Genomic DNA, 14,124 nt, shown 5'->3' with positions numbered 1-14,124 from the left:
AGGTGATACGTGAACACAATGTTTCGATTCGGAGTACGGTGAAGTCTATTGCGATTCTACCGCGATAGGTCAACACAGTGGCGATGCATGGCGATGGCCCTCGTCTCATTGATAGTATGATACAACGTCTCCTTGGATTGGTCTGTGTTCCCATCATAGCGCTAACGAAATTTCCTATTGGACGAATTTCCATTGTAGAGGGAGACGCATGTACACATGTTATAATCACTGCCTCAAATCCTGCAGCATGTACTGGCGCGTGCGACACGCTGCTGCTCGCGTAATTTTTTTTCCTAGGAGGGTTAGGGGCAATGTCATGAATAATTCAGTTTTTCCTTTGAATCATTGCAAGACTTAGGTTCTCGTTCTATTTTCCCCTCAATTTAAAATTATCTCAGTGATAAATTTGGAGAAGAAAAATAGTTGATGAAAATGAGCAGCAACGACGTGGATTCGAACCAGGGATCTTTGTATCTATAGCTCATCTCGCTATCCACTAGGCTACTGTGTGGTAGCTTGACGACAACCGTTCTTAAAAATGCTTAAATGTATTGAAACTAGTTGAGTAACTAACAACAATGCTGTTGATGTCATTGTCCGTTCTCGTGGATAAACATGAATTATTCATGACATTGCCCCTAACCCTCCTAGGAATAAAAATTACGCCTGCTGCTCTCAGTACATACTACATGGGGACACATTTTCCAGGGGGACACTTTCACCGTTGGGCAGGGGGACATTTTTACCTGGAGGGGGACAAATTTACCTAGGTAAAAGTGTCCCCCGGACACATTTACCGGGTTACGAGCCGGTAAATGTGTCCGGGGGGACACATTTACCAGGGGGGACAGAATTACCTGTCACAACGGATAAAAAAAAAACTATGCAAGCTAGGGTTTGAAGCTTTTTAAAACTAGTGTAGGCCTGCACCTTTTTGTTCAAATTTGCTGGTTTTTTTTCTCTGTCAAACAACCATTTTTGCAGAAATCTGTAAAAAAAAATCCATTCTGTCAAATTTTCTGTCAAACTCGTTAACAAAAATTCTGTCAAAGTTAGCCGACAATCGGCTAAAACGGTCATCCTACTCGGCCGTCTCATCGTTTACCATCGACTGAGGGCGCTATGCTCTTGACCGGCCAAAGCGCCCTCAGTCGACGGTAAACGATGAGACGGCCGAGTGTATACGGGAGACTTATCCATGTCATCCTGCATGTCCTGCCTGCATGTCCTGTGATCGTGGTGAACGAAATTCTGGTAAACTTCACATTTTTGTTTCAGTCCTCATCAAGATAATACTTGTAAAATATGGTAATCCTTACTTTTAGGACACCTCTATTTTGTACGAGTTCTGTTCAAAACTGACTTTTGCAGATGACTGTCCAGTACCAAACTAAAGTTTGGTAGGCCTACACAGTCAATTGACCAGTTCCGCAATTTGACCGGGTGTCGGACGCTTCGCCCCATTTCCACGTCGCCCCATGTCACTTCGCCCCTAACCACTTCGCCCCATCCCCACTTCGCCCCATCCCCACATCGCCCCATCTCCGCTTCGCCCCATCCCCACTTCGCCCCATCCCCGCTTCGCCCCATCCCCACTTCGCCCCATCCCCACTTCGCCCCATGTAGTATAAAAAAGGGAAGGCTAGGGGTGCAGACCAAATAAACTGCCAAAGACCCCAGATAATAAATGCTCCCAATTCTAGAAACTCAGGAAAAATACAAACTCTCTGATGAGGTGCTCGAGACACAGATGAGAGAAATGATGGCTTAAATAAAATCATCAGCCGCTGGATTCAAAAGAATCCCGTAGGTATGGGTCAGTGAGTTCAAAGGAACTCACTGCCTTGAGGAAAATGTTCCGTCAAAATTTGTCTGATATGTGAGACTTACAACTTCATTGATGAGATTGGTTCCTCCAAGAGTGAAATTAGGATGTCAAAGGTATTGTCGTTCTCAGATAAGTGGGAGACGGGTTGGTATAGCCGGGTTGGGAACAAAGTTGGATCTTTTACTTCAAGCTTTTTTCTCGGTAGGGGAGAGCCTAGCTTGAGAGGTTGGTTATGAATTGTTCATTTGGTGATGGGCTAATTCTTTCCGTTGGTTAGCAATTAGTGAATCTATTGAAATAGTTTTTTTTTAAGCCAAAAAAATAGATGAGATTTTTTTTTTTACATGTAACGGCTGGGGCGAAGTGGGGATGGGGCGAAGTGGGGATGGGGCGAAGTGGGGATGGGGCGAAGTGGGGATGGGGCGAAGTGGGGATGGGGCGATGTGGGGATGGGGCGAAGTGGGGATGGGGCGAAGTGGTTAGGGGCGAAGTGACATGGGGCGACGTGGAAATGGGGCGAAGTGTCCGACATTCCTCACCGGTTCCGAAATTTCAGAAAACTAGCTCTCGTTTTCAGGAAGACGAAAACGCCAAGGACTTAAACTTTGGTACCGATGGAAAGGTTATTCAATCTACTTTTCAAAAATGGTTTTAGTTTTAGGATACTCACTTACATTTAAAAATAAATCCCCTACGACCGTCACTTGCCGTTAACGAACTGCCGAAATGGAACGCGCACGGAAGCGTGATTTCATGTTTGTCGGCCTGCTATAGTCCGAGTAACTTGGACCCAACTTATCGCCATTTTAAAAATTTGGACATGGTCTGGCGATAGTAGGGTCCAAGCCCATTCCTCGACCTAGACAACACAGTCACTGACAGTCCCAAAAACCAACATTTTCCAACAAAAAACATCAGATTTCACCTTCAAAACGGCCTCCAAATTACTAGATATGTCACCTGAGGTACAAGTAGACATAGATGATTAAGATGGTTGTACTTAAGTTTACTTACGATCCGGAAAAAAGTGAAATTTTCCGTTCAATTCTGGAGACCCCCTCTGCCTAGGTTGTCGTTGTTGTGCTCACGTTCAAAACTGCATGATAATGGCGTGTGACCTCGACCTCATGCAAATGTGGTGCGGCGCGCTTGCGCATAATGCACATAATGCAGCATACACGGCAGATTCCCCTGCGCCGCGCCGACGACTGTTTCCTGATGTAGAGCGCTGTGTAAGTTCGCGGTACGCCTGGCTAGCCAGCGCGACTCCCAGGCGTACCGCGAACTTACACAGCGCTCTACATCAGGAAACAGTCGTCGGCGCGGCGCAGGGGAATCTGCCGTGTATGCATGCAGTGCATTATGCGCAAGCGCACCGCACCACATTTGCATGAGGTCGAGGTCAGACGCCATTATCATGCAGTTTTGAACGTGAGCACAACAACGACAACCTAGGCAGAGGGGGTCTCCAGAATTGAACGGAAAATTTCACTTTTTTTCCGGATCGTAAGTAAACTTAAGTACAACCATCTTAATCATCTATGTCTACTTGTACCTCAGGTGACATATCTAGTAATTTGGAGGCCGTTTTGAAGGTGAAATCTGATGTTTTTTGTTGGAAAATGTTGGTTTTTGGGACTGTCAGTGACTGTGTTGTCTAGGTCGAGGAATGGGCTTGGACCCTACTATCGCCAGACCATGTCCAAATTTTTAAAAAGGCGATAAGTTGGGTCCAAGTTACTCGGACTAGGCCTGCTACATGATTGTTCAGGGGAATTAAATCATGGCGATAGATGCAACTTGTTCGGAAATTATTCATTATTCATTATTCATTATTCCACCATATAAGATTTGAAGTCTTTGAATTTTGTTTTCTATACCCACCAGAGTAACTGCTGGCCGTTTGGCCGGTTCCGCAAACGCATTCATACTGCCTATACAATACACTGGCCATGGTGTGCACTGTATTAACCGGTGCTGCTATTGACAAGTATTGTTGATGACGGCCCCCTAGCGCGGCGCACTTTATTTATTTTGGCATGAATTTTTTTTGTTTACAACTTACAAAGAAATTGAGAATTTCCATTAATCCTTGTTTAAAATGTCGAATTTGATGATCATTTCTGGGTGTTCAGTGCAAAAAATTGAAAACTAAATTGAAACAAAATGATTTTGTTTCTGTCCAGCTTCCGGACAGCACTGTAGGTTTTGGATAAAAAAAATTCGGACTTCAAAATTTAAAATACAAAAATCTTTCTTAATACAGTCGACTCCCGTTATAACGAGCTTGGTCATAACGATAACCCGGATGTAACGAGCACATTCTCCCAGTCCCGAACAATTTGTGTACATTACTATGGGGAAATATTTGGTTATTACGTGCACGGACATAACGAGACTTCGGCTATTACGACGATTTCGGCTGACCCAATGCGAGGAAAAGCATTGTTCTCAACCCATTTACAACGACATCTTTTCAAAACTACGGGCATTGCAGCTTGTCAACGACAGACCTTTTGTCCCGAAACGGGTATCATGCTCCCGTCTTCCAATTCAAGCAACACACTTAAGCTTCACCCATCAATGTACCTTTGTAAAGACTTCAACCCAACGTTATTTCATCTCGCCGAACTTTATAAATAAATTAAATGGGACTGTGATAATCGGCGCAGTGGACCGCTGGTCTAGTCGCTAACCCCCCGCTGCGGTTTCCCTTAGCGTGACCAGGTTTGAAGTTTGCTTACGACTGCGGTACCACGTTTCTATATTATTACAAACTAACAATAGGGGGCGCTCAGGAGTTAAGTGTTAACATTGTAAGGAATAGCCTTTAGTACTATCGCCCGAACATCGGGTGCGTAATTGCTCCCTATTGTTGGCTTGTGGCTATAAAAAAAAACCGAAGTAAAGAACACAGCATCACAAAACAAGTGGCTCTGAAAAGAGATAATTCCAAAAAGAGATAATTCAGTCTGTCTTCAAAAAATAAAGTTTAAAACATACCGTGGTTCCCACCCCCAAAAAAGAATCCGAAGAATAAAAAAATAAAAATCTTAAACAAATTAAGAACCCCTCCGGCCCCGCCGAAAAAAAAATCCCAATGAAAACAGGTTTCCAAGATCTTCAAACGCCCCACCACATATACATTGTACAAATTTTAATCCAAAATTATTACTTTTGTTTATTTATTATTATTATCTTAAAAGAATCCCTCCCGACAAACAATAATCACCAATTGCTGCGAAATTACACATGGAGACACTTAAACCCGGAAGTAATATTAGCGCCCTCTCTTGCCCGATTCCAGCAAATGCAAAATGAAAGCAAAATGTCACTCGGCACGATTTGGGCGAGTGACCTACTTGCCTGATTCTTCTCAGCGATGATGCCTTTTCCTCCGGATTCAGGTCCTCAAATATTGAACAATGTTCCCTCAAAGGTATTTTATTCATCACCATCAGTTAAATATTTAATATACATTATTAACAGACTTACATACCAACAAATGACCATCTTTTCATGTCTTCGGACGTGCGTTACACGATTAAAACATGCACGCACATGTACCGTACCTTGTGCACAACGAATGGGGAAAACTGCGCTCCGGTTTTAGCGAGGTTCCGGCTATAACGACAGTATTGTGAAAGTCCATCGGACCTCGTTATAACGGGAGCCGACTGTAGTGAGCAAAATTCCCACTAAACGTTTTTCCTTTGCTCTAAAAAAATTCAGCCCATACTTGATGTTGAAGCGGTTGTGCCTCAGGGGTTTGGATTCATTTTAGAGTTACAACTCTCCACATCCAGGGTGCATGAGTCAGCCCAGGCTAGGAGGTGAGGTTTGTGGGGAACAATTAAGAATAGTGCATAATAATATGGAAAATAAAACGCAGGTGTGTTTCTAACCCAAAGGACATTTCCAGTAATTTAGTAAATTTAAAATTATCCTTTTTCAGTGGGTTCTAACCTTACTCTTTACCCTTTTAAACAAAAAGAAAAATAGGTCCACTAATATTTCATAATGAAGACCAGTCTCTCGTCAGTACAGAGACACAAATTTTGATTGTTTTCTTGGAGCACAAAATTTATTATTATATGACAGGTATATTTTTGGATTTAAAAGGGGTAGCTTCTTGAGTGCTTTAGTTTTGTATTACATTTACACATGCAGGTATCACATGTCAATATATTGAAAGGGTTATCGGGATGTACGTGATGAATGTGTTGACATTTTCTTTTACAGAGTTAATATGTGCAACAACGTATGAGGAGTAACTGAACATTATAATTAGAAATTGCCATTGCTATGAAACAGCCATGGGATTTATGACATTTTTAACAATTTGTTTTAATTTGTTTGTGAAATTTAATTTGAATGTGAAACAATATGTACATGTATGTGGCCTGTATGTATCTGGCCTGCTGAGGCCTGTTCCCCCTCCCCTCCCGGCCCCCAGGTTCCCCCTACTGGATGTTGGTGCACACAAAATTAAGCATATTGTGTTTTTACCCTGAACAAATTGAAACACTCCCCCCCCCCCCCCCCCCCCACAAAAAATAAGTAAAATGAAAAAAAAGGAGGAGGGAATAAACAAAAGTAAATAAATAATAATATTAAATAAACAAATAATATTAATAAACAGTGCTCCCCTGCAGACAATGATTCAGTTCCAATTCATCCAGCCATGCAGTCACTTCCTTAAGTGTCATAGGAATTAAAAATGATCCTGGAGAAAATATTAATTCAAATTCATAAATAGCTGGTCTGTGCTTATGTGAGAAAAAAACAACCAACTGGAGCAATTCGGTACAAGGTTTGTGTCTGGTTCTATCCAAAGTCAGAGTGTGTCTAAATCAGAATAAGACAACAAAAAAGAAAAATATTAGTGATTGCAAGATGATAGACAGAATGCACAAAAAGCAAGAAAGTCATTTAATTGGATTGAAGCAAGTCAAATAATTATAACGTAAAAAAAGATCCAACGAACCATAACAACTTCATGGAGTTACATTTTGTAAACTTGGACGCATTATAATGTGCAGACCTTGGCTCATGCACAGGGAAATAAAATCCACATCTTTTCTTGGCTGGTTTGGGGGCAAAAACGATCTAGATTTGGCCAGTAAACAAGGAATATTTTCAGTCCAGTCTCGCAGAGGGCGCCGTTTGCGAAACCGGAAAACATTTGCGGAACTGGTCAAAGCATCGACCTCTACAAAATGTCCTGGCAAATTTCTCTTTCAAACGATCGCAGAAAACTATTCATATCATGAAGTAGGTGAGTAATTTGCGCATATTTATAGATAGGTAGCTTCCTGTGAAAGCACGTTTTTTTTGCCACAAGACGCTTCAGACGATTTGCGATTGCAGAACCGGTCAATTGACTGTACTGGACAGTCATCTGCAAAAGTCAGTTTTGAACAGAACTCGTACAAAATAGAGGTGTCCTAAGTGACTTTTGCAGGCTAGCAGTCTTTTTTCTTCATATAATTTATAAACTCATGTTAGTTGTAATTTTGAAAGCACAAAATGTGACTTTCCTACCTTTTTTCGCAGTCAGACGTGCATGTTGTAGTTCTCACACGCGTAAAAGCCCTACATAATGAAAGCCCTACATAATGAAAGCCCGATGCTGATTGGCTGCTAAAAAAAATAAATAAGATGTTTTTTTTTTTCAGCCAATCAGCATTGAGCTTTCATCGCATTGAGCTTTCAGGTTTGCCATCTTGGTTTTTGAGTCTGTTTTCTGGTTGTCATCGTCGTCTTTTACCCCTGAATTTCCCTCATAAATCAAAGCCCTGCCCTCTTTCCACAAAATTAATCCTGCTGATATTCAAGAAGGTGTCATTGCCAATTGTTCAGATGTGCCAAGAAATATCAGAATGTCAATTTTGAGTGTCATTTATTAGTCAACTGTTTCGGTGAGTCTTTCCATTCCTATATAGGAACGGGGTCCTAAAAGTAAGGATTACCGTAAAATATTGAGGCAAAACATTGGCGACAGCAGAGTTTGGAGGTCGGAAAAAATTGAAATGTTCTGCTTGGGCCTGGGTAGACCTAGACCCGTGAACGTGGCTATCAGGCCGGCTATTTGTATAGCCACGGCACGCTTCAGTCTTGCTCTACTGAGTGAAGCGTTGAATTACGGGTACCCCTCCATACAAACGCTCCACCGATTTGGCATACTGTGGTGACGGCTTCACAGTAGCATAGTCACATCCCCACGCGAGGACAAAAAGACCCCCCCAAAAAAACGGTAAAGAGAATACAAATGAGAGAGATAGTTACCCTGGATTGATCGGTTTCGATCCAACTCGGACCCAAACCAAATCGGACCCAAGCCAACTCGGACCCATGCCAACTCAGACCCACTACCAACTCGGACCCACGCCAACTCAGACTCACTACCAACTCGGACCCACAACTAACTCGGACCCACTACCAACTCAGACCCACTACCAACTCGGACCCATGCATGACCAACTCGGACCCATCGCTTACAATCATTCGACAGCATTTTCAATCATTCGACAATTTCATAAAGTTTGTCCACTGATCATCTGTTAATACAGTGATGCTGTAAAGTATAAATTTTCATTGTAGTTGTCAAATGTCAGGTAAAATATATGTATCGCAGCAGTTTGTTGTTGTAAAGCGCATTGAAATGCTATTTTGAAATGCGCTTTAAAAGTGTAATTAATTATTTATTTTTATTATTTGTTTCCTATGAAACATATTGCGCTTTAACCAAAAGTAATTAAAATTAAAGTTTTACCAATTATTCATTTTCATATTTGACATCGTTCACGCCATCTTGCTCAATTTAACAGCAATTTATTTCATTTTTAATTCAAACCACATAAATTCAGAACAGATCTTTATAGAAAAATAAAATTGGAAAGTATGACATTGAAACATAAACACTTTTAAACATGACATTATTAATTCAATAAATATAAGTAAACATTATAAGTCATTAAATAAAATAGATAAGGTATAAAAACGAAGTATATTCTAATCTCTACATGTACATGTATTTAAAAAAAAAAAAGTACATGAACACCATTGCATACACTGCAAAAAAACGAAGGTTCCATATTGAACAAAAAAGGTTAATCAAAAAAGTATGAAAAGTTACACAGATTCGTAAAAAAACCCACAAAATTCAAAGCCAGCTTGTGAACTAAAAAAAAAGATCAACTTATTATTAAATACCCTACAAAAAGATGAAGTGTCAATCATCAAAAAGGAGTATTGGAGCTCCGGGAAGATTATCCTTCAAGGCCTTACAGGTAGCTGCCTGTATGTTCGACTATGATATTCCACGGAGGAAAAAAGTTAATCAAAAAAGTATAAAAAGTTAAACAGATTCGTAAAAAAAAACTAAAAAAAAACCCTAACAATTACACGAAATGAAAGGCCTATTTCAAATTAAAGGGAATATACATCATTTGCTTTTGCTGTAATTTTCAGAAATGGATGGAATTGGGGGGTTGGAAATATATAGCAAATATAGTTACACTGACTTTTTTGAGGTTTTGGGTTCGAAAGTGCTATAAAAACCAAGAAAAACAATCATTTTCCTGTAGTCTGGTTCCCTGACTCCATTTAAGAAGAAACAGAGCAGTTTACATATAGTGGGGAATTGTAAGGTCAGGGAACCAGTCTAGCTGGCTTGTACCCGTTGATAGGTGAGTAATCGATTGCAAACAAGTGCGATGGTCAACTGGGGCCAAAGAACTACTGACAAATGAAAATCCCATTGTTATTACGTTTCAGCCGTCTCCACCTTGCGTGTGTCCAAAGCCCATTACACGAAACAGTCGTTGATAAAGCGCGACTTGTTTTTCTTCAATCGAGCAACGACGGTGACGTCACGTCAGACGCCCGCATTCGGCAAGTCGGTGCAAGAATTGAGCTTCACGGCGAACACATTGAGCTGTAAGTTTTCAGACTATTTTGCTGTTTTTCTTCAAAATTTTCGCTGTTTGGGAACAATGTAAGGGGTCTGATGGAATGTCATGAATGTGTAGATCAATCCAGGGTAACTATCTCTCTCATTTGTATTCTCTTTACCATTTTTTTGGGGGTCTTTTTGTCCTCGCGTGGGTATGTGACTATGCTACTGTGAAGCCGTCACTAAAGTATGGCAAATCAGTGGAGCATTTGTATAGAGGGGTACCCGTAATTCAACGCTCCACTCAGTAGAGCTAGCTTCAGTCTATAGTAAAAACATTCTATTGTGATCCGCGGTTTAGATGGAGTGACCGTTCTAGCTGAATTTCGGCTACATTTGACAGAATATTTGCATACAAAAATGAGTTGTACAGAAAATCAGCAGAATATTTTTTTCGGCAGAATTATGAAGATGGAGGAAATATGAAAAAGATTAGAGAAATATGGCACATTTGGTTTGAAAAATCTTCCTTTTTTTGAAAGATCCCTGAAACAAACCCTTGCACAATGGAACAGCAATATATACTGGGTGATTTGGCAGACTTTCGAAGTGGATTTAGCAGAATTTTGTATGGTAGTACGGTCATCCTGCCATGTAAGATGGTTAATCGGGTACCCACTGGTGATACTCTTACCGTTTTGCGCATGCGGAACTCGGGGTACCAGAGTGTCATGCCTGTCTTTGATTTTCTGATCATTTTGAAAACATTTGTTGTGACAAAGTTGTGCCGTACTTGCGCGCATGCCATCACCTTCGGCCAATTTCGACCCGACTCGCTTCAGTTTTATGAATGAAATCATTACGCATTGGAGGGTGCATATGCCAGAAATTTACATTAGAAAAGCTCAGGATATCCGCTTTCTTCTGCCGAAGAAAGCGTCAAAATTGATGAATTATTGGTTGAGTTTTGCCAGTTTAAATTTTTTTTTAGCGTTTTCTTCTTTGGAACCAAAACTTCTTATTTTTCGAGGGAGTCCATCTTTTCAATCCTGATTTTCTTCCTTCCCGAATTTGGTTCGAAATAAACTGAATTAGTTCCGCATAGAACAGGTTTTCAGCTGTCGAATAGTGTGGCACATGTGGGTGGTCTGTTTGACAGTGCGATGGTCGCAAGCAATATGCATGAAAATTTCTCGCTAGAACTGCCAAAACTTGCGAATGATACTGAAGTGATCACGTGATATAAACACGTGCAACGTGGATCCCGTTTGTTTAAAGGGATCCCGTTTGATAAATGTGTGTGTGTGTGTGTGTCTTTTTTCTGTCCCTTTTACCCTGTATCCCGATGCGACAGGGTTCGGCGGTGGGTTGGGGTGGGGGAGGCCCACGGGTGGGGTGGGGGAGGGGGGAGGGAGGGTGAGGGGATGGGGCAGGGGGGAAGGAGGGGCGGGCCGGGAGAACACAGACACGGTGGGTGGAATATTCACATTCTTAAGTTTATGGCCATTGCACATATCCCAACACCTTAGGGGCGGGGTGGAGTCCCCCTGGGTGGGGGATGGGGGGGGGGTACTGGGGGGGTACTGAGAACCAGGATGGTGGAATATTTCCCTTCTGTAATACACCTGCACCATATCAGGACCCCGTGGAAGGGGGGTGGACGTGAGGGGCTGCGGGTGGGGGGGGGGGGGGGGGGGGGAGGGTGCCTCATGAGTGTAAAGGGGGGGGGGGTTAGAGTACTCAAAACCAGGAGGGTTGAAAATCCCTGGGGGGGGGGGAGCCTCAAAAGGGGGAGGGCGGAATTTCACATTTTCTTTTCTTTTTACGGGCCTTGCAAATATCCCGACCCTTTGGGCAGTGGGTGGTGGGGGCCCCCCACAAACGCAGAAATCTTGGTATGCAAATTAGGTAAACAGTGCCGCTCATTATGACATCATTGTCAAATTCTTGCTTACGTGCATGCCATCGCCTTCGGCCAATTTCGGCCAGACTCGCTTCTGTTTTATGAATAAAATCATTATACATCGGAGGATGCACATGCCAGAAATTTACATGATGAAAGCTACAGATGTCCGCTTCCTTTTGCCGAAATTTATCAATGGAACTGCCCAAAATTGCGCATGATTTTCAATTGATCACGCCATCACCGCGCGCATTCTAATAAAAAAACAAAACAAGATTAATAAAATAATCAAGATGTTTTGTTTTCTGATGAATGATGTGCCTTATTATTGGGAATACCCCTTTCATTACCCCTCAGTCGAGAGGCTCGAGGGGTATTGTCATCGCCTACGGCGTCCGTCCGTCCGTATGTCTGTCCTTTCTGACCATACCCCCCCTTGTGGGGTGATGTTCCTTTCAGGACACATCACCCCACTATTTTCACAATAGAAAAACATCACCCCAGAAGAGAATCTTTAGAAAAAGGGATAATGGGAACACAATGCTATCACCCCACAATTCCGTCTGGCTAGACTGGCCGTATGTCCGTCCGTCCGGGCAGCTTAGTTTCCGGATGATAACTTGAATTAGAAATGTTTTTTGGGATTGTAACTTCAGTAAGGGGGTGCCCTTGGGAGTAGGCAAGTTGGGATTGGTTTTGAGGTCAAAAGGTCAAAGGTCAAGGTCACTGTGGTGAGCTAAAGGTAAATGGTTTCCGGATGATAACTTGAGTTAGAAATGAGATTTTGGTGTCTAACTTAGGTTGGGGGTTGCCCTTGGGTACAGGCAAGTCGGGATTGGTTTTGGGGTCAAAAGGTCAAAGGTAAAGATCACCGTGGTGAGTTAAACATAAATGGTTTCCGGATGATAACTTGAGCTAGAAATGAGATTTTGGTGTCTAACTTTGGTAGGGGGTTGCCCTCGGCAGTAGGCAAGTTGGGATTGGTTTTTGAGTCAAAAGGTCAAAGGTCAAGGTCACCATGGTGAGTTAAAGGTAAATGGTTTCCGGACGATAACTTGAGTTAGAAATGAGATTTTGGTGTCTAACTTGGGTTGGGGGTTGCCCTTGGGTACAGGCAAGTTGGGATTGGTTTTGGGGTCTTAAGGTCAAGGTCACTGTGCTGAGTTAATGGTTTCTGCATGATAATTTCAGTTAGACATGATACATGTATTTGAGTTCGGAATGTCAGTTTTCCCTTTTCGACAAACTTTGGCTGAGGGGTTTCAACAGCAACGCTGTTATTTTTTTTACTTTGCCCCTGCCCTGGACACCATGTTCCGACCCAAGGGGTGGGGCGGTGGGGGGAGGGGGGTTCTCAGCGTTGTGTTCAAACCATGCCAAGAGGGCTGAAATTTGTTCTCCAACAAGTGTTTTTTGTCTTTTGGTACAATTACGTTCCCGACCGGACTTTTTTTGATTGCGAGATCATGGACCGGATGGGGATTGAGCCCGGGTAGGGGTTGGTGGTGGGGGGGGGGGGGGGGGGGGGGGCCGGGCAGGGGATGTTCTTCCAGTGATTTTCAGTTCCAGATCTGCATGCCCAGTGGGTGGGTGGGGGAGGGGCGGGGATTGTGTATTTTCCAAACCAAGAGGGTAGCATATTCTTCCAGTGATTATTTTCATGCATGCTGTGGGGGGGGGGGGGGGATTTCCCAAAACAAAGAGGGTGGAATACATTCATGTTCTTCCAGTGATTAATCTTAAGACTTGCTGCTCTTGGGAGGGGGGGGGGGGGGAGGGGGCCGCATGAGTTTGGGGGAGGGGGGGTAGAGTATTCCAAACCAGGAGGGTTGAATATCCTGGGGGAACCTCAGAAGGGGAGGGCCTGGAATTTCCCAATTTCTTTTGTTTCTGTCCGTGCATTATATCCCGACCCTTAGGGGCAGAGGATGGGGGCCCCAAAAAACTAATCGCAGAAACCTTCGTATGCAAATTAGGTGAACAGCGCCGCTCATGATGACGTTATCATCAAGTTCTTGCTTTAATACGCGCATGGCATCGTCTTCGGCCAATTTCGGCCCGACTCGCTGGGAGTCCATCTTTTCAATCCTGTTTTTCTTCTTTCCAACATTTGGTTTGAATTCAAATGAATTAATTTCAAATAGTTGAGCTTTTTAGCTGTCAAATGGTGTGGCACATGTGGGTGGTCGGTTTGATAGTGCGATGGTCGCGAGCAATATGCATGGAAATTTATCAATGGAACTGCCAAAAATTGCGAATGAATTCACGTACATCATCACCACGCGCATTCTATAATAAAAAACAAATATTAATAAAATCAAGATTTTACTTTTCTGATGAATGATGTGCCTTTATTATGGGAATACCCCCTTCATTTTTCCTTGCCCCCTGCCCTGGACACCACGACCCCCCGGGGGGTGGGGGGCGGTGGTTTCAAACCATGCCAAGACGGCGGAAATTTGTTTTCCATTAGTGATTTTTTCCTTTTGGTGCAGT

At 42.7% G+C, this 14,124-nt stretch overlaps 1 protein-coding gene across 1 annotated transcript in view; it reads left to right on the top strand.

Annotated features, from left to right (window-relative positions):
• Nucleotides 1-1,162: 1,162 nt before the first annotated feature.
• LOC119723820 (transmembrane and coiled-coil domain-containing protein 3-like) overlaps nt 1,163-14,124 on the top strand; it is a 49,053-nt gene continuing 36,091 nt past the window's right edge. The window contains exons 1-2 of the mRNA XM_038194697.1: nt 1,163-1,254; nt 9,608-9,769. The gene's annotated coding sequence lies outside the window, so the exon portion shown is untranslated. The remainder of the gene's footprint in view (nt 1,255-9,607; nt 9,770-14,124) is intronic.

This window comes from Patiria miniata, unplaced genomic scaffold, assembly GCF_015706575.1.
Source record: "Patiria miniata isolate m_02_andy unplaced genomic scaffold, ASM1570657v1 HiC_scaffold_17, whole genome shotgun sequence".
Taxonomy (NCBI): domain Eukaryota; kingdom Metazoa; phylum Echinodermata; class Asteroidea; order Valvatida; family Asterinidae; genus Patiria; species Patiria miniata.
The sequence above is the reverse complement of the archived record's forward strand: the minus strand, read 5'-3'. Positions and strand labels throughout refer to the sequence as shown.